The 24343-nt window shown below is 42.2% G+C and overlaps 1 long non-coding RNA gene across 1 annotated transcript; it reads left to right on the top strand.

Annotated features, from left to right (window-relative positions):
- Positions 1-8552: 8552 nt before the first annotated feature.
- On the top strand, positions 8553-13650 carry LOC109282957 (uncharacterized). The gene is made up of 2 exons (XR_002089974.2): positions 8553-9460; positions 13441-13650. It is a non-coding gene; the product is annotated as an uncharacterized LOC109282957 (long non-coding RNA).
- The last annotated feature ends 10693 nt before the right edge of the window (positions 13651-24343 follow it).

The raw sequence follows: 24343 nt of genomic DNA, 5'->3' as shown, positions 1-24343 counted from the left end.
AGTTAGAAAATATAATTTTCATTGCAATTGAAAAGTCGTCATTTGTGCATTCCTTGAAGAGTTGTTCTGGATTAATTATAATGCACATTCTTTGAGAGAAAAAGTGATCCTTATTGTAGATATTTGCTGCTGTTACAGATCATCCCACTGTCCTAGAGGGCATAGGAATGGTTGATCTAGCCTGGTCATTGTCTGAAACAGGATACTACTCTAATCACAGAGACAAAGATAATGTCCTAACAGTTCATCTAATCCATTTCCAGCCAATATTGGATATCTTTTACAGTAGCTTTTCTTTTAAAATAAATCTCTCAGAAACAGAGCACTAGATAAAAAAATATTTCAGATCCAATCATTGTTTCCCATTATTTTATACCAATTGTTAATTATCTCAAATCTGGCACTTTAACACATTGGCTGGCAGTAATGGGTTATCTATTAATTAAAGGGAAAACACGTTAAATTTGCAGTTTATCAGCTTAACTCTTGCCTAGAAAGGATCCACTTCACAGCATTTATGAATGACTCAGTTTCCTTGTCATGTTTTAGGAAGCCAAGGGTAACCCACATTTCATAATTATTTGAACCTAAAATCATAGAAAATGAGGGTTGGAAAGGATCTCAGGAAGTCATCTAGTCCAGCTCCCTGCTGAAAGCAAGACTACCCCCAATTATATCATCCCAGCCAAGGCTTTGTCTAGCTGGGTCTCAAAAACCCAGCTAACCTGGGAATAGCTGGTTAATTTCTAATTTGCCCATTTAATCAAATGCTGGTAGCTTGATCCTGCTTCCACTTGGACTCAGTGGGTGTGTCTACATGAGATGTATTACTGCTCCATCAACACACAGGACCCTTACTGCACAGTAATGTGCTCTACTCAGCAGTTAATTTGCTACCTGCCTTAGCTGTGAGGTAAGGTGGTCAAGAACCTCAAGGGTCAAATTCTGCCCCTGCTCCCATTGACTTACAGGAAAGTCCCATGTGTATTTGGTAGCAGAACTTGGTCTGTTGCTTCCTGATGCCACCACCAATATTGGTTATCGGTGTGACTGTTTTTGTAAAGCCTTGAGATGAAGGGCCAGGGAGCCTATGAAAAATAAAACCAGAAGGTAAGAGTACAGGGAAGAGCACAGAATCTGCAGCCTTCAGAATCTGAAGAGCATGAACAGCACAAATATACCAGCACAGAAGTGATACTTAGTGATACTTAGCTTATAAATCAGTAGTTATCAATATTTGGATGAACTAGCAACACTGTGGGGAAAGCCTCAAAAGCCAATTTACTCATAAGTAATCTTGTGCCTACAGGTCTACCTGTTGTATATATTTCTCTTGCTTTCATTCTTTATTGGCAAATGCCTGTCTTGAAAAATGACTTCTTGTTTCCAAAGAGTTCTCTGCTCCTGCCTTAACTTCTGTTACTTTGCTCTGTGCAGCAGCCTAATTTTCACAGCAACCAGTTGCAGTGTCAGACTATATAGAAGCCTGTAATTTCACAAGATGCTGAAAGGGAAGAAGAAACAAAGCTCCTATCCAAAGTGTCACTCAAGATATTTGGTACTTCTATTGCCACATCCATCCAAAATGCTGCATAGACATCAGTAAATTTAGCCTTACACAAGCCAAGCAACTAAAACAGAAAATGTGTGCCAGAGTCAGGAACAGAACTAGATTCAAGGTCCATTCCTTGGTCCCTTTGCCATAAGCCCATCTCTCTTCCTTTATGGTTATGGCAAATATACTTTTTAATCACTGTCAGAGACAAAGAAGAGTATTGCTCAGGAGTGCATATCAATTATCATTTAACTTATCTGCTTGAGCCTGTAATGGTACACTTTAGGTAAATCACCCTAACTAACCCTGAATTAAACCAGGATAAAGTTCCAATGGTTTCGCTACACTTAGATTGCTATAGAAAGGATCTAACAGCTTATATCTATATCATTTGATATCAGTACAATTGTTACATTTGTCTATGCCCTAGTACCCATAGAACTAAGTCTCAATATTTGAACAGCTGTTTCTTTAATGGAATAGTTTATATTTGTCTGTTTTATGCTGTTATTTTGAAGATTATTTTTTATTTCAGCAGCCTGTGCCAAGATAAGAGCTCAAATGCTGACTAAGCCATCCTCTACGGCAGTTTTCCTACTGACCACATTAGAAGTCCTCAGGAAGGGCAAAGGGAAATGATAGAAGAAAAGCAGAGCAGGCCCAGCTCACTGCTAACAGGGATGTAGGTACTAACTAGCTACAACACACCCTTCCCACATCTCAGACCACCTCCCCCTGAAGATATACCTGGCAGGCCTGCACTCTGCTGACCCTCTACCTCTTAGCACTTCCTGGTGCTTTACCTACATCTTCACGCCTATGCACTACTTCTGCAAAGGTGAAAGCTTGCTCTTGCCTTCTTTCTTGTTTATCAGTTGAGGGCAGGATTTTAGTAGAGGTTATTTAAGTGGGTCCAGAAATGAGATGCCACTAGCAATACAGCCTCACTGAGCAAGGCAGCTCGAGGGGGAAGAATCTGGCATTGTTCTCTCATTCTTTCCCTACAGCCTTCTTGTTGTTGCACTAATTACAATGCAAAAGAAGGCAGACAAGGTTCTTTGGGTATATCTGATATCTGAATGTAAAAGAAGGGCTTTCATGCTGAAGCAAACTTGGAGACAAGCACATTCATATCAGGACATTGGCCATTTTTCTATATGCTTTTTACTATTATTCCCATGACTGTGTTTTAATGACCAACTAGCATAGTGGCTCCTCCTGGTAAAACTTTTTACTTTGATGGTATCACTGTAGAAGCAGCACATTTCCCCACTGATTGTGTGGTCTAACTGACCTCCCCACTACAAAACCACTCTCTTATATAGACTTTTTCTTCCCAGCATGCCTTTCTGGACTGTGGGGATTGGTCCTTTCGGTTTGGCAGAGCTGCAGCCTTACTCAGATTGTTGGATTTCCCTTTGCTGCCAACTCATGAGTATATTTAGCCTTAACATAATAGCTTGTGTTATTCATTTCTTTATTTCTATTTCTGCTTCTGAGGTGATGGTCCTTTATCACAAGTACCCATCATCTCAGAACTCCCCAGTACATAGCAATAAAATAATAACACTTGCTAGAACTAGCATAGCAACTTCCATTTGTAAATCCCATAGCACTTTGCAAGAGGGAGTAAAAACTATGCCCATTTTACAGAGCACAAACCAGAGACAGAGAAGACCTGTGAGCTGCCTGGAGTCACACAGCCAGCCAGTAGCAGAGCCAGGAAGGGAACCAGAGTCTCAGCTTTGTCTCTTCTTCCTTTGCTTCTTGGCCAGTAAGCAAGCACAGTCCTTCAGAGCTGGCAGCACTACAGCACCCAGGGCAGACTCACGTCTTCCAACAGCCAGCCCTGCACTTTACACCCCTGAACATCTTTATCCTTCTGTTTTCTGCAATGGTCTATTTATTCTGTATTTAAGCAGGCACTGCCTCCTGCCATAGTAATTAATGTGTTGTCACAAATTCAGCTTGATGATGACACTGTGCTTCAGGTAAAAGAAGAAAATCTGACCCTCAGGAGCCAGTTTTTTATTTTATTTTATTGAGTTGGTCTAATAAAAGATATCCTCCTTACCCAAAGAACCTTGTCTGCCTATGACCCAGAGCAAGCCCTTGTTTAAACATAAGCAGTTTAAATAGGAAATGGAGGAAGAAAATATATCTGAAAGTTGACAGGATTTTGTTTTCCAGACCAACATACACAAACATTTTCCTCTGTATTAAAGCTCTCATCTCCTTCAGTACTCATCAGCAGAAGGAGGAAACGATTAGAAAATGACAATTGGTGCTTTAACGTAACAGTTGCGGAGTCAAATCCTGAAATCCAGCTTCGTTACAAACTCTCAGTGAAGCCAACAGGAATTTTGTCTGCCTAAGGTCCTCTGGATTTCGCCCCCACAGAACTTTTTACATTTACTCAGTGTGGAGTCCTAGGAAGTACATGATAGACCTGATACCACACTCTGTTTCCACATTACTCCATGAACATACTGATCTGAAAATTAAGCAGACCTTACCCTTTCAAAACTGCACACTCATGCTGGACGCACATAGAGACATAGGGATAGCTGTGTATTGGAACTTAAGCTATTTATTTGACTGTCCACCATGGCAGGAATTTTTCTGTTAAATATATAATTCCCCACCTTTTTCCTTAACTAGAGACCAGAGGGTGAAAGGGTTGAAGATTAAAATGTAAACAGCAAAATTTATTATAATTACAAGAGTGTTTCAAATTATTTCCTTAAACTGCAACATAATTTACCTCTAGTCAAGGTCTCTATTGGTGGTGAAAGAGGAAACTGCTTGACCTTGGAGTGACCTCTGACCCCCAGGGTCAGCACCCATGGAATGCACAGATGTCACGGTTCATAAGCAAGGACAGAAACTCTCAGGTTTCCCAGGCAGAGAGGCGCCAGATCTTGGATGGGGCCAACATGTGCACCTCCCTTTGAACCAGGCACTCATACCTGAAATAAAACTTAAAATAAGCATACTAGATCAGAGATGGTAAAAGCCCTGTATAGCTCTGGATGTAGAATTGCTCTGGAGGTAGATTTCAGTGCTGGAATATAAATAAGAGAAATTAAAAATACTTTAACTCAAAGAAAATCCTACATGTGCTACCTTGCCAATTGCATTTAAGGAGAATTCCAAACAAGTAAATACGCGTATAAAATACAATGCTTGGCTGAAGTCACTCACGCACATAATTCTAGACTGCAACCAACAAGCATATTTTGACATTGCTAAAAAAAACAAAGGCCCAATATGGAATTGTTCATAACAACAAAAAATCCAAGAAAATGGAAAGATTGATTGTCTGTGTTAGGCTAATGAAAATGGAGTGAATGGAATGAATGGCCTAATACAAATCATTGCTGGAACTTTTAAAATATCCATAAAAATACTCCCTCCAACATATAACTTAACGGGACTTCCACTCTGCTATAGTCTCTCTTGTGGTTGGTTGGATGCTAGCTCTGTTTTTGCCTCCGCAGGAAAATTACTTGTACTGTCAATAGTTGTTTACTTTTACACACACATGCACATGCACACCCACCCCCACACACACACACACACACACACACACACACACACACACCAACTTTCAAGGTTGAGTGCAAAATCAGTATAATTTATAACTAATTATAAATAATTTACAAAATTTTTCTGGATAAAAACAAATAAATAAGGGAAAATAGGGCTCAAACAAAAACAAATTGCAAAGGAAATTTTAATTTAAAGGAGAGAAAATCATACCACCAGCAATATTCAAATAAGAAGTGGAAAATAGGGAAAAAACACAAGGTTAATTTTAACATTAAAATCATGCATTATATATCACCATAAAATTGATATTAAAGGAAATTGTGATTCTAAGGGTTCCTTTTAACTATTTTCAGCCTACAAACCACAAGTTGTGCTAAGCATGATCAAAGTACTTCACAATTAGTTTGGTTTTAAATCACTATAATTGTCAGCGTAGCTTGTAATCGGAGAAACATTGTTTTGAAGCAACAGCAAACTTGCCCTGGTTGTAATCTTAGGGGAAATTAAAGAAAAATGCTGAACTCTGGTTGGTTAATAATAGTGTAGAGTAAGCACTAGGGATATAAGGCTTGTGTTAAGCATGTCAGCCATCAGGGAGGATATTACAAATTCATGAGACAGAGGCAACCCAGCCCCTTCCACTTTTTAAAAGTATATCCCACAGATATCCCATTTCCTTTTCTGATCACCTTTGACTTCTCTGTGCCTCAGTTTCCTCTGCTGTAAAATAGGGATAATATTGGGAGGTATTGATAAGGTTAACACACCCGTGTTTTAAAGGCTATGAAATATAAATGCTAATGTACTTCTGTACCATGGAGATAGAAATGGGAAAAGAACCTGGAAAGAACAGAAAAGAAAATTTGAAGGGAATATATTGTATTTGTATAAAATACACTGTAGACCTACACAGTATATTTATTAGCTTGTTAGTGGATTGCTCTTTGAATAACACTGGCAGTATTACTTGGAGACTGTGACAGCTGTGAGTAATGTGGCCCTAAAAAAGTTTTGGCTGGACCAGAGACTTCACCAAGGAAGTAATTAATACTGTTGTAATTAATAATAAAGTCCTTCCTGCAGTGAAACATAATTTCCCATCACTACAGGAACTAAAACTGGCTTCTGAAGGAACCATGATTTCATGAAGGAACACACAAAAGGTAAAGGTACTCTATGTCTGGGTACTGCTATTGGGGAAATTGCAGAAAACCTCCTCAAGTGAAGCAAGCCATGTCTCTTTACCTGCATTAACTGAAATCTTACTTGACAATCCAAATTAATAAGGACAGTAATACTTTGTACTCGTAAATTATCTTTCATCTGAAGATCTCCAAGCATATTAGGAACTGCTCCAGGAAATGTAGCTATTATGGATAGATGGGCTACATTTTTTGACAGGAGATTTTCAAAAGTTGGCACCCCACCCCACCACTTGATCAAAATCAAGTTTGCACAAGACTCCTTACAAATGGGTTGGTGGAAAGGACAAGTGGTATTTTGACATCTTGAGTCTTCAGCCTTGAGTATTCTAGAGGGATGCAGGAGATTAGCAAACCATTTAGATCAGACAGGAAACAGTTAAATGGCTTGGGAATTACATTTGCCACCCTGCATCCAGCACTGCTTGTTCTTTCCTTGGACTCAGAACAGAAATCACTTCAAACATTTCTGAACAAGTGATACCTATGCTTCAAAGACTAGGAATGTTAGGGACACCAAAGGAGAGAATATACTAAAAAGTGGTTAAAATTACCACAAAACCTCTTCCTTTACATTTTACAGAGAAAACTCCAGACTAAAGGAGGTTTGAGCCCAGTTTCAGTTTTTATGGGCCACTAAAAGTGTTTTGTTTTCTTTCTGAGTAACAAGGTTTTGGTTTTGTCTGGTCCCCCAAAAGAAGTACAAAATGAGATGGCTAGATGGTGGGGAGGAGGCAAGTAACATGGCTGTATTAGCAGAGGAAAAAATATAGTGAAAGATATTCAAGCCCTAAGGAGCAACACAGATCTTAGATGTTCATTTGGGGAAGGAAAAACCACCTACCAAAGCCCCATTGAAGCGATCTGAATTCAGGGAATGTTGAACGGGAAGAACCCCCGAGTCTGTTGAGAGGAGGGATCTGTAACAAAGGAGAGGGGAGAACCTGCAAGAATGTGTCTTTGTAATGTGTTCGAGTGGATGAAAATAACTGGAATCTCCCTTTGCAATGGAAAGGGGTACTCAAGAATTAAGTGGTTTTTATTAATGTTTGCAATGAGAGCAAGTAAAAAATGAAGTGTTTCAGCAAAGATGTTTAGAGTTGAAAATGCTGATTTGGCAAAAGTGGTATGCTTTAGACAATATGTAGACAATTGTTAGCAAAAATATATTTAGGGAAAGGTCCCCATTTTCAATAGAAAAGAATCATTACAGCTTGACCAACTCTATTTCTACTAGTGTTTGTACTTGTAGAGTGCCTTTGATGTAAAGATATGAAAAAAGTTACACACACATCTCTGTAAAAGAAACCATTATAAGAGCTTTGCTTGAAATCTTGACCCTATTGAAGTCAATGTGATTTTCACTATTGGCATTAACAGAACCAGGAATTCACCCTTGTGTGTAAAAGTGTAAAACACAGGATTGAGCCTCAGGAGTAAATGTTCCTCCTGGGTCTGCTACAGACTTCTTATGTGACAGTAGGCAAATCGCTTAACCTCTGTGAGCCTCAGTCCCCCATCAGAGAGGTGTTATGAGGATAAATTAGCTAATGTATGACAGGTGCCTAGATATTGCAGTGATTTGTGCCATGAAAAAGCCTCTAATACCATTTTTACAGAGGAGACACAAGAGACTTCAGGCTCAGTTATGCATGCATGTTTGTGTACACATGTGCAGTCTAGACACGGTTCTTTAAATCTGGCCCAGACACCTTGCTCCAGCTTGTGCAACATAACCCATGAGTCCAGTGGGATGAGATTAACAGAGTAACAAGGCAGGGAGAAGAGGCTGTAGGAAAAATACCAACGAGGAGAAAGATTCCATTATTTTTTCCTTTTTTTGTGTTATGTTTCCCTTTTCGTTAATATTTGAGGGAGATAGAAGTATAGGGGGAAGGAGAGAGAGAGGTTCTTTGAAGTATGTCTGGTGGTGACAGATGCAGGATTCTTTCCTTCCTTGTTTCATTTCTGGGGAGCAATATTTTGGTCCAAATGGGGGTTCAAAAGCAGTGAGCAGCTGTGCTGATTGGTGGTCCTACCTTCATTCAGTCTCATGGAATCATTTTGTGCGTCCAGGGGTGTATTTACACGAGATGCCTTAGTGCGCAGTGGCCTGTTCTACTGCGCATCAGTGTGTCAGGGCAAAAACTATGTCAATGCACTAATGTGCAGTAGAATTAGTCTACTGTGCATTGTGTCACAAAATAATGTTTGCCTTTGCTACTGTGCATTAGTCTTTAATTAGTACCTTATATTAGAGGTAATAAACTTAATGTGCAGTAGCAAAGGTGCATTAATGAATGTGTAGACATGTTATAGATGAGAACCCAGCTACTCCAAACCTTATTCCTGTTTGGTTTCCTTTGCTTTGTCCTAAGTTTTGCTTGCTCTTGAAAAAATCTAGAAAGGAAGCAGGGAAAAAGACTTGTGGGTCAAGAATGGAGAAATAAGATATAATAACATTTATTTTGGTTTATTGGCTTAAAATTATCTTAGGTGCATACGTCCTGATTTTATTTTCTTGAGGCTATATGGTAGGGGGAACTCCACTATAGAGATACTACAATTTTCCAACAGTGTAGGTCAGAAGAGAATTGTATATACAAATAATGATATTGGTCTCCAATGGTGCATATCCTCTCATGTGACCAAAGGGACTTGGCAATGGGAGACTTGGGAAAAGGAACTGCTTTATAATTCCAATGCATATTAACTAACATAATGGCTGAATTATGACCAGGTACTTGTGTTTAAAGTCATGTCAGTTGTCTGTGATTAAGCCTAGGGCTACTCTGGAGATAACCATAACCAGTTGACAAGTTTCTAAACACAATGCTCTGTGTCCTGTCTGAATGCTTAACTTCATTTTAGTTACCATGTGTTAAAACAGGATGCATTTTCCCTGGAGTAGGAAATCTATGGACTCTGGACAGGCAGTGGACTGCTGCATTCATAGGTCAGAGGCAAAAATTCTCAGAATATACTGTCATGAACTATGACTCTCACATGCTGGTGATTGCTCCCAGTGGCTTTCAGCAGTCTGTGTCAGAACTGAAGGGGGGCTGGTAGTGCTTTAGTGAAGTTCAGCCCTTCTCTGGATTCAGCTGTGGCCATCTCAGCCAACAATGACTTCTGTCATCAACTCAGAAAGGTACTTCAAAAGATACTATACCAATTTTGAATGCACTTGATTGAACCACATCACAGGTACTTTTAAATACCTTCCCAGTGGATGGCATCTCCTGGACTCACCCAGAGATTTTCCATTCCTCATCCCTTAAAATCATTCTTTGGATGCTGTCACTTGGAATGAGCAGAGAACCTGGATAGAGAAAGGAGAGGTGAAGGAGGATGATCCAGGCATCATGGCTCTAGTCTGGAATTCAGTTAGTTCCCTACTCGGACAAGGACCTTCCTTGTGACCTTGGGTAACTCACTTAGCATCACTGTGCCTCAGTTCCCCACTTGTAGAGTGGAGATAATAGTACTGTGTCCCAGGGGGATGCTAAAGATTGTGTATGTCTCAGACACTGCCATAACAGATAAATGGATACTGCAATTTACTATAACTTAGTTTGCTGGAGGGCCTCAGACAGGGTGAAATTCATCTTTATATAGGTTTCAGTTCTAAATTAAAATAAAAATGAGTGACTGTTTATGGATTTAGTTTGGGGAAGGTATAGTTAGAACTGGGGCCTTGGAGTGGTGTTTTTGAGGCTAAAAGAGAGATGTCATTTTGGGCAAGACGGTAATTGTCTTGTAGTTACCCACACAAGTATTTAAACCAAAGTTTTGTCAATAGTCATGCTGTTCATTTGCAATTCCCATCACATTTGAATCAATCTATGGTACATTGGAATCAATCTATGGTACATCTGTGATTGGCTACAAGTGAAGAGGAAAAGGGACAAATATAAAAGGAGAGATATGTGATAGGGTCTCAATTTAAGGCTCAGCATAGACTGCATATGACATTCTTGTAACTAAACTGACAGTCTCCAGGTTTATAATAGCTAAACTCCTCAGTTTCCTTTATGTAAACATTTCACTCTAATGGAACATTATACTCAGAACTTTGCTTCTGCAGACATCCACGTATATGAATTACATAAAGATAGACCAATAGATAAATAGATATCTGGATTTAATAAACACTCACATTCTAACACTAATAGGCTGCTGAAGTTTTTCAGAGAAAGAGAGAGACAGAGAAGAAATACAAAATATTGTCAAGGGTTTACAGATTGTAGGGATACAACTGGAAGTGCTCAGTATCAAAAGACTGAGGAGAGAGAAAAAAACAGAGATGGAACAGTCTGATTCTACATTAATAATTTTTGCAGTCTTGGTACTATAGATGGTGAACAAGTTAATAGTGATCACATACCGTACTGATATCTATTCAGAGGGAAAACCACCACCCTAGTCTAAAGACAGATTCGTTTATGATCCAAGAAAGAAGATGACTTTGGGTAAAATTTTCAAGAGCTTTAAACTGTTTTCAAAACATCACAGGCCTTCAAGAGCCCATGTCTCATGCAAAGATAATCAAGCAGAAGCTCCTAAGGAACTTAAATTATTTTATTTTTTTCCCTTCTATCCTCAAGAATTCTTGCAGGATGAGAGAATTTTTTTTCTGGATTTCCATTTTTTTACCCATAAAAATATTGGCCGCCTTAAAATAAATAAAGCTTGCCAGTTCTAGGTAAGCTTGAATCATATAGCAATTGAAATGGCCTGTCAGAATGATGCCAGATCATGCAACTCTCCTCCAAGGAGATGGGAAGGAAGGGAAGGGAATGCTACATCTGTTGTGGGCGCTCACAGAATCCATCTGAAACTTTGCACATGACTTCAGAATTTAAGACAGCCTTGAGCAAGCAGAAGAAGGTGAGCTTCTCAAAAGCTGAGAGAGGTGAATTCAAACCAGAAACCTGAATCTAAATGCTGGGGAAATTTAGATCCCACCTTTGTTGTTCAGGTCCATGTTTCAAACTAGCATGGTTTGTTATTCAAGCAAGGCCAACCCAAATATTGCCTCAGATTGAGCCCCTTTTCCATTTTGCTTTGCAATCTTGGAATTATTTTCCTCCGTCTTTTTGGCTTTGTGCCATATTCTTGGTCAGCTGATCACTTTGACCAAATAAACTAAGGGCAGCATTCTGACTTCCATATTAGTGGTGGTTAGCTGTGGCTGTGTACATTTAAATCCACGCTTTCCCAGTGGCTTAAGCTCTTGATTCATTTATCCTTCTAAAGTCACATTACCAATCCACTCCATTTTGGGAAGCAGACCACCTCTGGAATCCCTGCTGGATTGTGCAGGGACTTACACCAAGCAGCTCATACCTCTTTATCCAGATTTTTGTTCTGGGGTGGACTAGAAAAAATGTTTTTCACCACCGCAGAGGGCTGCAGTGCAGTGAGTAAAGCAGCCAGAAGAACAGTACAAATGGTGTGCACCACACACACAGGCATAGCATACTCTCCCACCAGGGATCTTGGAAATCCTGCATGCATGAATTGCCTTGCAACGGCCATTCGGCTGTCATTCTGTCAGGCCCATTTACAAATCGCATAACAGGTTTAATTTTGAAATCGCTCCCCCCTTTTTATTTTTGCTGAAATGGATTTACAATGAAAGTATTTGAAAAGGAATAATTATCTATATGAGCAACAGCAACACAATGCCTTCAGAACGAAGCTTGGGGGCAGGGTGGGTAAAGAGAAATGAGGCCTTTAAATCTGTTGCGTTTTTATATTACATATACATCTACATAATATGCAGTCATAATTGCAAGGGGCTCTTTCATATGTGCAGTCTGAATTTTGGCTTTTGTTTTTATTATGTTAAATGTTATCATAATCCCCCCAGTCTTTTGATTGCATATATCTTATATGAAATCATATTAAAAGATAAATTGACAACCGAAATTCATAAGGTTTCATGTAGAATTCCAGCCTTATTTATATTTTAAAAGGGTAGACAAACTCATTTATTGCAAGTATGGGATAGCTTGTTTTATGTGGTAGTGGGCCTGAAGATAAAGCTTTTTCTATAGTCTCTGTCCATTTCTCTCAGTGAATTGAATCCAGTCAAAGGTCAAACTGGCCAGAGGCACTTTTATTGTCATGGTAACCATGACTTAATCAAACAATCCTGAGATTCCAGGTTTGTGGGAACAGGCAAAGATCTGAAGAGACTGGAATTAATCAATCAAAGGGGGCAGGGAAGAAAATCCTAAGATATATGACTTATCCTTCCAAATCTATTACTCTGTCCTTAAACACACAAGAATTATGCCTGGGACAAAGCCTCTTTTCAGGCTGAATACCTCTGATTTTTGTTTTCTTGTCCTTTGCATCAAATTTCCTAACATACCTCTGTCCTACAGCAATCAAGTCTCAACCCAGATTTAACCAGTAAGAGAGAAAGAGGAAAACAGCTACTTAGGGAAGATGAAGCCTGTTTAACATAAAGCTACTTAAAAAAAAATCCCTTCTATTTGAAAATCTCTCCAAGTTTTATGGAAACAGCCTGCACAGAACTACAGGCAATAAAGGAACTGCTAAGGCTACACTGCTTTCTGGATGGTCATTTCTTCCTTGCATTTGCACCTCATGCTGGGTCTTGCTGGGACCCCAAAGCTGTAACTTTTGCCATCACCTAGAACATTTGTTTAGTTCAGTGTGATGTCTGATCTTTTGCAAATGACGTGGGGCATGGGTGACTGGTGCCTCCTGAGTCTGGGGGGGCACCAGCGGCCAACCACCGACCAGTGGGGGGGTTCCCCAGTGACTGATAGCCGACCCCGGAAGCACCGGCAGCAGAACCGGGAGTGCCACTGGTGCTTCTCTCGGCGCTCCCGCTCCCCAGCCGGTGCCAATCTCAGGGGGGCGCTGGCCGGGGCTTCTCTCAGTGCCCCCACTCCCCAGGTGGTGAGGGCCAATCTCAGGGGGGGCACATGCTCCCCCCCCCATGTCCTCCCTACACATCACCTGGCATTGGTGTTTGAAGCTAACTTTGAGATGTACAGAAACACTGGGCTCAGTTACTCTAGAACTCAAGGCACTCTGGGGCTAAAACTGTTCTTTTTAAATGCATTTCATTCATCTTCTGTTTCCTTTCAGAAGCTGTTCTGAGGTCTCCTGGATGACATATTTTGCTTGTTTGGCTAGCATTTCAACTGGAAAGCAAGGCTGTGCTGCGGGTCCTATTCTCCCATGCTAATAGGAATGGGAATGCATTGTAGTATATTTCCTTAGAGATATGGCTGGAGGCTCTGCCCTCATAAGCGAATACAAGCTCTGACTCCTAATAAATTTAATCTGTTGCCTGGATCCTCTTGTACCCGGAGATATTGGCATGATAGTTGATAATGTAGACAGTGGGTGCATCTACACAAGATGTTTACTGCAGAACTGACTAATTAGTTCTGCAGTAAAATGTCACTGTCTACATGTGCAGTGCTATTAGGATGGTCTAAATTTATTAACTCCACCATAGGACAGTACTGCCAGACATATATACTATCCTACGGTGGAGTTATTTACTCCACTGCAATGCACGTGTAGATGCTGGCTAGCCCCACACTGAAGCACCCTCACACCCTAGCCAGCCCCTCCGCAGCACATTGAGCCAGGTCAGAGCTGTCCCAGGCTGGCAGGCTGATCTGCGGGGCCCCATGCTGGCTGGGGCTGCTTCGCCCAAGCTGAACATGCTGTGGTCCTGGCCACACATGTGAATGTGGCACCCAAGAGCAATAAACTCTGGTGCAAACTGCACCAATTTTTTCAGCTGCATTAATTGCACATGTAGACCTACCCAGTGAGATCCAAGAAAAAGAAAAAAAGCCATGCACAAAAGGAGAAATATAGCAGGTAGCTTTGCTACATGGTTGACTGCAGTAGCTGTGTACTTAGATAAATATGTACTTGTGTATGTATACACTGTTAGAAAAGAACCAGGCAGAATCTTGGGCTGAGTTTGTTCTTGGAGGATTCACTGAACAATCACAACATACTGAACTATATAATCTGTGATATATAGTCATAGAATGAGTGAAAAGATATTTGCTTTTGCTAGTTCCTCCAGAACAGAAACAAATTGGCTCAAGGGTTGGTAACAGACTAGAGAGCTGTTCACCTGTATATCTCTAGCTCAAATCTAGAGCAGGCAAAGTGTTCTATTTATTCAGTTCTACGGTGAGTGCCACAGAAGACGTGCCCTACTAATGTTATATAGGGAATACAGTGAATTCCACAGTCATGTTAATTACTTGCAAATGCCAGATTGAGTTATTTAATAGCAATCATTGTAGGGAAAGAACTAGTGGTCTTCTTCCAGTTCTTACTGCACCGACAGATGTCCATACAACAAAGCCGACTACCATACTTAGTCCCTTGCTGATAGTGAGACACCAAGGACTGAATGATAAGAGACTTAGCTCCTTTCTTTCCTGTAAAGGAGCTGAGAATCATTTGTGCTAAGGTTGGACTAAGGTTGAAGAAAACTTAATGAGAAGGAAAAAGAAGGGCAGAACTCCATGGAGGCCCAAGAGTTAGAGCAACAGAGGAGAGATGAAGAAGCAGTGAAGCAGTCATTGAAAAGATGAAAGGAAAGCCAGGAGTCGGAGCTAGGAGAGGGAAAGAGGGACCAATGGCAAAAGCAGCAGTGTGATCACCAAAGGTAAAAAGAGGAAGCTCTCCTCTTGGTCAGAGAGGTTCCTGTGGAGTAGAAAGCGCAGAAGCCAGACAGGAAGGAATCCGAGATCAGAGTACAGAGCCATCAGAAGAGGACAACATGGCCCAGGAGTTTGGAGACAGAAGACTGGAAGGAGATGGGGGAAGCTGGAGTCAGGAAAAGGCTTTTTCCAGGTTGTATCATACATGTGTCTGTTTTTAGGTGCAAGGAAAAGAGTTAAATGGTTAGTGATAACTTATAAGGGAGGTGGAGGTGAGGGCACAAAGGAGTAGGAATAAGAGAGAGGGAGGGGTTAAGAAGGCACAGGCTCCAAGTAGAAGGAAGAGCTCTAGGACAGAGGAGGAAGACTTAAGGGATGGCTACAGAGGGTAGAAGCTGAGGATGGAGAGAAGATCTTGTGAGCCTTTCTTGTCTTCCCTGTGGATAGATGGAAATCTACAGGGAAATCCAGGCCTTGCTGAAGTAGAAAGTTTTGACACTGGCTTCAATGGGCCACATATTCACTCATTCACTGTTCACCATTTCAGTACATGCAGCGTTTACATCTGAACTCACCTTGAGAAGCAAATGCCAGAGCAGACCTGACAGAGACAAACTACCTCCTTCTGCAAGGGTACTGAGCATCCACGTTTCCGCTCTGCCTTGCTGGGAGCAGCAGGCACTCAGCACCACTGAATAATGAGCCTCAAATCCTCTTTGCTCCTAATCTGTTGATCCCTCCAAGACAAGAGATGAGGAAATTGGTGATATGAGGTAACCTGGGAAGGTTAAACAGTAGGTACGAGCACCACACATGACCTGTGCTAAAACAAAATGTCAATTCTCAGAGGTGAAAGTCCCTTGAAGCCTCCCACCCTTTTGCAAAATTACACCCCAAATTAGCTTTAACACTTGAGTACCATGATTCCTGAATGCTACCTTATAAGGTTAAAGCATTTAAATTATAGGAATAGCCAGGGGCAAAAAGAGGCCCATTTCAATTTGATATGTTGAGGTTTAGTGGAACGTCAGGCTGGGGGGTCTTAGAGCTCTTTGTGCCTTCCCTTCCCCAGACATGCAGAATTTGAGATGCTCTGAGGCCAAGGCCATGCAGTAATTTACTATATTTTTGGAGGGGTAGTAAGCTAGTAGTCTCCACAAGAGTGAAGCGCTAGGGCATTTCCTCACAGACCATGGGCTACATGCTGCCCTACTCAGTACTTTGCAGGAAAGAATAAAAGTGGGAAGGAAGGGCTACAAACATGTAGGGAATAGAGCGTTACCTCTGCAATATGATCCCCCCCTTTCCTCACAGCATGCAGAATCCCCTTATCAGGAGCTCCCTTGGCTTAAGGTGTCATAGGCCTCTTTGCAGGAAAGACTTGGATCTGAGAATCAACTGCACTTCACATAAGCAGAGACTTCACAGAGTTTCTGAGTGGGAATCCATGCAAAAACACTGCTTCCTAATGTGGGGGAGGATTATGAATGCATCAAGGCAATTCTGGTAATACCTAACCTCTCAGGTTTCCTTGACCTGCTTCAGTTTGGTTTTAGGCCCAGGAGACTATACCAGTCTTATTGGTTGATGATCTCCTTCTGGAGATGGAAGAAGATCAAGTATCCATGCTGATTCTGTTAAAGCACAGGCGTTGCCTTTGATATTGTTGACCACAAGGTGTTGACACAGCTGTGGGCCCTGTCTGGGACAGACAGAATTGTGCTTTGGCAGCTTTGTTCTTTTCTCCGGGGGTGTTGGCTGATTGCTCATCTGCCCCAAGGGTTCCTAGGGATAACAGGGAATTCTGTTGTCACCCTCCTGCTCAGTGCAAGTCCCCCGAGGAGGGAGGAACTGGAATGGTTTGAGCTGCAATGCCAACGGTACATAGCTGACTTTTATCTCTGCCCGTGTAAATAGACAACAGCAGTGCAGTTAACTAAACTTGGATGAGAACTACTGGGCTGACCCTCAACCCAGAAAACATTGTAAGCAAGAAGTGACCAGAAGAACATCATGATGATACTAGCTCAGAGGATGTGTCCACCTCCTGTTACTCAAGTCTGGAATCTTTGGATCTAATTGAACCTTCACCTACCTCTGCATTTTCCCATGGAAGCTCTGGCCAAAAGTAATATTTTCCCCTCTACTATTGTTTGGTGAACCTTCCTTTATGGATGTGGAGACTTCACCATAGTTGTCCATGCCTTTGTCATAATGTCACCTCTAGTTAGGATCAACGCAAGTGTTTAGCCTGAAGCTATTCTGGAAGCCCATTTAGACCTCCACTAAGCTTTGATCCAAGACAATATTCTCACTCAGGAGAACATTTAATAACATGCTTTAAATTAAGTATATACTTTAGCATTGTTTTGATTAGGGATCAATGTCTGTATAGATAGATCCTGCCCATTTTGAGAGAACAATCTTTTTCCACTCCAGGACAGAGATTATCTGGAAGGCTTAATCTGACTCTTCCTTGATTTGAATGTGTAAAGTTTGGGGATGCTTCCTGGGAGAGGGTCCTTGACTCTGAAATTCTCTTCCTTCCTTGGTTTGATGGTTTTCAGGGAATATTGCAAGGCATTTGTGTTTAGCCAGTCTTTCTCTAAGGGGATGATTTTTATGGAAAGGAGGGCTGAGGGCTTTCTATATGCTAGAGGACTGGTTTTATTAACAAATCACTGGTGCTTGGTAGTGAGCATTGTGCATCATACTTGTACCTAGAGGCCTGCCATTTGTCTTTCTTGATTAGTTGAAAGGTAAGATCTTTGGGGCAGGGACCATCTCTCACAATGTGTTTATAGTGTCTAGCACAATGAAGCCCTGATCTGGTTTGGGGTGTCTCGGTACCGCTGTCCTGCAAATAATAATAATTGGACTGGTGGATCATTCCTGGTTATCTTCAAAGGAAGAAGAGCCCCCTTGGGCTTCACCCTGAACCTTAATTTGAGAAGTACCTTTCAGTTTACTCTAGACTAAGCCTTTCTGCAAACTGCTGCCTTTTACTTTGCTATCTGGAATGATAGCAATAATATTAATAGCAGAAATCTTACTGTGCAGGGAACCAAGTCAGGCCACAAAGAGGTTCGTTTTGAGCTCTCTGGCTGGCTCACTATCTCTTCTCCCAAGAAAACACTCCTAGGTTTACTCCAGCAATTAATCTGCATACATTTTTTCTATGTCAGTATAAACTATAATATCTGTAAGTTGTCCCTTTGGCTCATCCCCACCTTTTGGAATGATGCTGGAACTTTCAGGCACTAGCTAAGGTCCCATCCACATCATAAAAAAAAAGGCAATGATGAAAGTATTGGGCATGGAGGTTTAAAATCTACCCCCTGAGCCTTATTCTTTGTTGACATTGGGTGACCTTTTCTTACAGGGTTTTCCTCTTTGTAGTAAATTCCCTTTCAAGCCTTAAAATGCAGTGAAACTTGCAAGCAACTGTTCAAAGGACCAGGACAAATCAACTGCCTTGTAAAGGTGGGTCAAGCAAAATTCATATGGGAAACCTTAAAGACACAATGAAGCAGTCACTTCAGAAAAGGGGTTCCTTAATATACCCATCCCTCTGTACAGTGTATTGTTTTACCAGAAAAGAGGTTCCCAAGGCTGTGAGGCTTGTATTTTCAGAGATGCTACCTTCTCCCTGACTTCAAACTAGCATAGCTAACTACCTCCCTCAGCTGTTAAGAGAGTTTGCCTCCTTGTTACAGTGATACCCCTCAGTCACAGCAGTTCAGAGCCCCAGTACAGCCACATGATTCAGAGCTCTGATTGGATGACTGCCATTTTTTAAACAGGAGCATGATGAATAATAACTATCAAGTAACAAAACAGGAAAAAAGAAAAGGATTGGCAATGCTGCCTGAAGGACTTGGGTGCTCAGTTGTAAGATTGAAAGAGAATATTTCCTAGACACTAACATTTTCAGTTCCAAAATCTGAAAATTGATAGGAAATAGAAATTAGGAATACTTTAGATTACTTTGGAAAGCCTTTCCATAGTGACCAGAAAAGTAAAATTAAAACCGATATATCCACTTACTCTGGTCCTATTTTGCCACCCTGGGCACATCTACATATGCAACTAATGCACAACACTGCACCAGAGTTTATTGCTCCCAGGTGCTGCGTTTTAATGTGTGCCTGGGACTACAACATATTGAGCTGGGTCAGAGCATCCCCAGCTAGCAGGGGGCCCTGGGTGGGTCAGCTGGCTGGGGCTGTAAGGTGCTCCAGTGTGGGGCTAGCCAGTAGGCCTGTGCAAAGTGGTTAGTATTTGCTTTGGATTCAGATTCAGCTGATTCAGGGGACAGTGATTTGATTTGGTGATTCGAATCACTGTCCCGAATCTATTCAGCTGAATCTGATTCAGAGATTCGGCTGTTGCTGAATCGGGCCGAATCGCCTCTGAATCAAATCAGCACCCAAAGCTTCGCACAGCCCTACTAGCCAGCAGGCAGCTCCCGTTTTGAAGCACCCTCATGTCCCAGCCAGACCTGTCAGCATCTACATGTGCATTGCTGCAGAGTAAAAAACACTGCAGGATAGTACTTGTGTTTACAAGAACTAACCTACAGTGGAATTAATTAGTTTACTCCATCCTAATAGCACCACACATAGATGCTGAGATGGTTACTAGGGCTGTGCAAAATTTCACCAGCTGTTTCGATCCGACACGGTTTCAACTCATTTTGAGCTCGAAACAGCGAAATAGAATCAAAACAAAGGGCTTTGAAACAGCTTCAAAACAAAAGGAGGCTAGTCAAAACATTTCAAAAGTTTTGAAATGTTTCAAAGCCAGCAGTGAGGTTGTGGGAGACAGGGGAGAACCAGGGCTGTGCTCCCAGCAGCAGCCGGGAGCGCAACCCTGGCTCTCCCCGTCTCCTGCCACCGGGCTGCGGGAAGCTGATCACAGTACAGGGGAAGGGAACTGAGCCCAGGCTCCATTCCCCTCCTAAGTGCTGCATTTGGGCTGGGGAAAGGAACTGAGCCCAATTGCTCAGTTCCCCTCCCCAGCCCTATGATCCACCTGGGGCTGAGAACTCAGCCCAGCTAGGATGAGTTCCTTTCCCCAGTGTGATGGTCGGGCGAAACAGCGTCGAAACAGCCTCCCTGTTTTGACAGAGCAAAATGCAACAGCTGTTTCAACTCAAAATGAAATTTGAAATAAAATGCTGTTCTGTTCAAACCTCGAAACAAGTCAAAACAGAACAGTGCTGTTTTGCACAGCCCTAGTGTTTACCGTGGAAAGTATTAGTCAACTCTTCAGTAACCCTCTGGTGAAGACACGCCCCCTGGGTAGTAAATTATTCCATAATTAATCCTATTGAAATCAAGGAGACAGCTCCTCTAGCAAGTATTTGCTGTTTATAAGTATTGGTAAAGACTTGATAATATATAATTAAGGTATTTGATTTTACTCTGAGGATAGGTTCAATTCTGAATACTATGCCCTATGGACTATTGCCTTTAATTCCTCTACTAATTAAAAAGTAGAGATAAGATCAAGACATAAAATACAGATCTGGACCAGATTTCAAAGACCTCGAAGCTCAAGCATGTCCACATTTGGGGTTTTGGCCTGCTACCATCTCACTTAAACACTTTAGCAATCAGTTGTATTATTTCTGTGAAAAATTGTGCCATCCTACTAAAGTCCAGTGTAAGTATTCTTCATTGGTTTCAATGGGAAAAGGATCAGGGCTCTGTTCACTAATTTCATCAGACAGCTAATAATCTGTAAAACCAACCCAGATTATTGGAGAATTGTGAACAGCTTCTTCTCTAGAACCACTTGATCAGGAATATCTCAACCTATAAGTGCAAAGAGGAGGGAGTCAAGATGCCAAGAAGACTGGGAATGTTTTCTTTGGCAGCGCTGGTAACCAGAAGATGGGACTGCAGAATCTTTTGCACTGTTACTTGAACTTTTTACTGCAGAATCACATGGAGAAATTCTAGGAATCTCTTTAGTTGATGGAAAGAGGAATGGTGAAGCATCAGGATCCCAAACTTTTGAATGCACAGGCTGCATTAGAAAGAATCAAATTTATTTCTGCAAGAGAAAAATACCTGATGATTGAATGAAAGACAAACTCTTCCCTGCAAAAAGCCCTGTTCTGAATTTTCTCAGAGAGTCTAAGAAATTCTGCCTGCCTGCATTAGGATTACAAACAAACCACCATGGTCAGAAAAAGAGAATTGAATCTAGTCTAATTCTGATCTCATTTATATCAGTCTGTAAACCTGGAGGAACTCCACTTAAGCCAATGAAATGGCACTGGTTTTGATGTAAATGTATGGAGTAGATGGGCTTGGAGTCAGACTCCTGGCATTAGGAAACATCCAGGCAGGAAGCCGCATCAAGCTGCTTTTGAGGAAATCACACTTTTCAGATAAATATTGGTCAGCTGCAAACATTTTTCTCTCCAGGATGTGTGTGCTTTCCCAATGTTTAGAATAAAAATGTAGTGCTAGGAACCAGGGAATATAGTTTTCACATATTTGATTACTTCAGCATTAAAGCAGCATGGTAATATTAGTGGTAGCCTTTAACATGAACTTTGTTCTATAACTTCCAGGCTTCAAAAACTAATGAGGAGCAAAATTGAAGAAAAATATGTCTTCCGACAAGCTGGTCTTCAGCACCTTTTTAATGGATAACAGATTTTGCCGTCGTCACATATCACTTTGAATATATTATGACAAGACATGCAGGATAATATAATGCATTGTCTATGAAGTCTGGTGATGGATATATTATTCAGTGCATTTCTCCTAAATGTGGTAGAGGATGAATTAGTTACATGGGCTTTTATATCATTTTCTACAAAGGGGCTATGTGTTTATGAAAATACGGCCAGGATCTTCCATTGCTCACGGTGTGGCTTAGTACGCTGACATTCATTTTGCAGCTGGTTAACAAGCCGTTTCTGATGGTTCAAAACAAAACTGGCTTAGTACTTTATATGCTTCAACGACCTTGGAAAGTAAAGTATCTAAGGACAAGATTTTCAAGTGCTCAGTACCCACAATTGAAGCCACATTTTCTAAGGAGCTTAGTTTTCAGTAAGGCACCTGCATAAGTGCTAAATTTTTAGAAAGGTTCTGTATCCAACAACTCCCACAGGGTAATTTCTAGCCAGATTTTCAGAAGGGTTGAAGTCTCAGGTGAGCACTTAAATTTCCATATTTCCAAAAGGTTTAGTGACCAATGAACATCCAGCACACTGAACTCTTTTGAAAATCTGTCTACCTAATTTTGCACTGTGCTGGAAACCAAGCTCTTTAGAAAGTCTGCCCCAAGTAGTAGAGGGAACTTGATGTACTTTTTACCCAGAGGCAAATCCTAGTTGGTTGTTCTCTCCACCTACTCTCTACTGGATCTTTGCCTCTTTCAGAGGATGGTTAACTCTCTGTGCTTCAGAGGGTGTGCTTGGGACAGCATTTGGGATGCACTAATGTGATATTTTTGTACAGGGAGAACAAGGTCTCAAGACAGCTGCAGATCCAAAACTTAAAACTTAAGAGGGATAAAATGAAGGTGTACACATACACACAGATCAACACAACAGTTTAGGAGAGGTTGGTCAGCTGGACTGTACTAGTTTGCATATTAATATAATGAATGCAGGTGCCCCTTCAGCAAGCATGGCTATTCCTTTGATCTTCCATTGCTGAGTGTCCCTTCCCTGGTAGGTGTATTCCTTTCCTCTCTAGCCACTCTTCCTGCAGTATTTTTTTAACTTTTCAGTTGAGAAATTATATTCTACAGCTTTTCAAACATTCCTGAAGACTTTATACTGCTGTGTACATTTCTCCAATCAAATTCATGGAAGGCTAAAACCTGAAATGACCTAGGAACACTGTCATTTTTCCCCCACTTCTCCAAGCAATGATATCTTTCTCTTCCTCTTGATTAGCTTTGTAACATACTCAGATTGTAAAATGAGCTGGATATCACCTCCTTTAGTTTATCTGTGGTGTCTCATCATTAGTGTTACTCCTATAGTAACCCCTCTCTGAATCATTGCTTGTGTATGTGTAGTAGACATATCAGCTGACTGCCCCTTTCTTTCTTCCCTTTTCCATCTCTTTTCTGAAACAGTGGTCATTTCTGTTGATACTCTAATGGCGCATCTACACATGCATTTGATCTGAGTTCAGTTTACTTGCGAGTAAACGCTCCCAGCCAGGTGTCTCCATGTGTAGAGATATGGCAGCAGATTTGCTGCTCTTAGCAGCAAACTGGTGCCACTTCCCGTGGCCCTGCAATAGGCCCCTGCCGCCACCGGGGGGAGCTTGTCTTGAAAAAACAGCTCAACTCTGTGCTCCCTGGCCAGCCACTTCCCTGGCCAGGATCCGGGTGCACAATGTAGGGGCAGCATGCGACAACTCTCTCCTCGCTGCCTCTGCCTCCCCACATCATGGCTGCTCCAGCCCCTGTCCCTGGCAGCAATGACCAACACCCTGGGCTCCTGCTGGCCACCATGCTGGCCCTGCCACCCTGACCGTTGGCTGGCACAGGGCCATCTGGGCCTGCCTGGCTCCCCCACATGCAGTGACCGCCTGTCTAGCCATATGATGTCCACATCATACCATGGCTGCCGCCACCGTGCAGCTGCTGCCCAGACCCCAATGAGCTGGCCAGACCCCAGCAGGGATGGCGATGATGGTCTGCTGAATGCCACCCCCGGGGCTGCTGTGACCTTCCTGAGCCTCCTGCCCCACCACCTCTGGGCCTGCTGGGCCAGCCACGACTGGTGGCTGCATATCATCCAGCAGACCTGGGATGACAAGCAGTGGCTGGAGGCATCCTGGATGAGAGAGGCCACTTTCTGGGAGCTCCTAGAACAGCTTTGGCCACACCTGGAGCAGCAGGACACCAACTGATGGCTGCCCCTCCCCATGGGCACCTGGCTGGCCCTTGCCCTGCTCAAGCTGGTCACACTTACCAGCCTCCACTATGTGGGCCATCTCTTTGGGGTGGGCAAGGCCACTGCCAGGTAGGCCATCCTGGAGGTGTGTGGTGCCCTCCAGGCCATGCTGGGGAATACAGTGCCCTGGGTGCGCGACCCCCTGGCAATGGTGGCAGGGTTCTGTGTCCTGGGATTCCCCCAGTGCATTGGGGCCCTGGACGGGACCCACATTCCCATCACCTGCCCACCTCATGGCAACCACCCCTACTACAGCTGGAGGGGCTTTCACTCCATGGTGCTCCAAGCCATTGTGGATCACTGCAGTGCCTTCATGCATGTGAGTGCTGGCTGGGCAGGCAGTGCCCACGACGCCCACATGTTCCTCAGCTGCACCCTGCCAGGCCTGGTGCAGAACAGCTGCTTCATG

This window comes from Alligator mississippiensis, chromosome 10 (genome assembly GCF_030867095.1).
Source record: "Alligator mississippiensis isolate rAllMis1 chromosome 10, rAllMis1, whole genome shotgun sequence".
Lineage (NCBI taxonomy): Eukaryota > Metazoa > Chordata > Crocodylia > Alligatoridae > Alligator > Alligator mississippiensis.
Note: the sequence above shows the minus strand (reverse complement) of the source record. Positions and strands in the feature narration are given on the sequence as shown.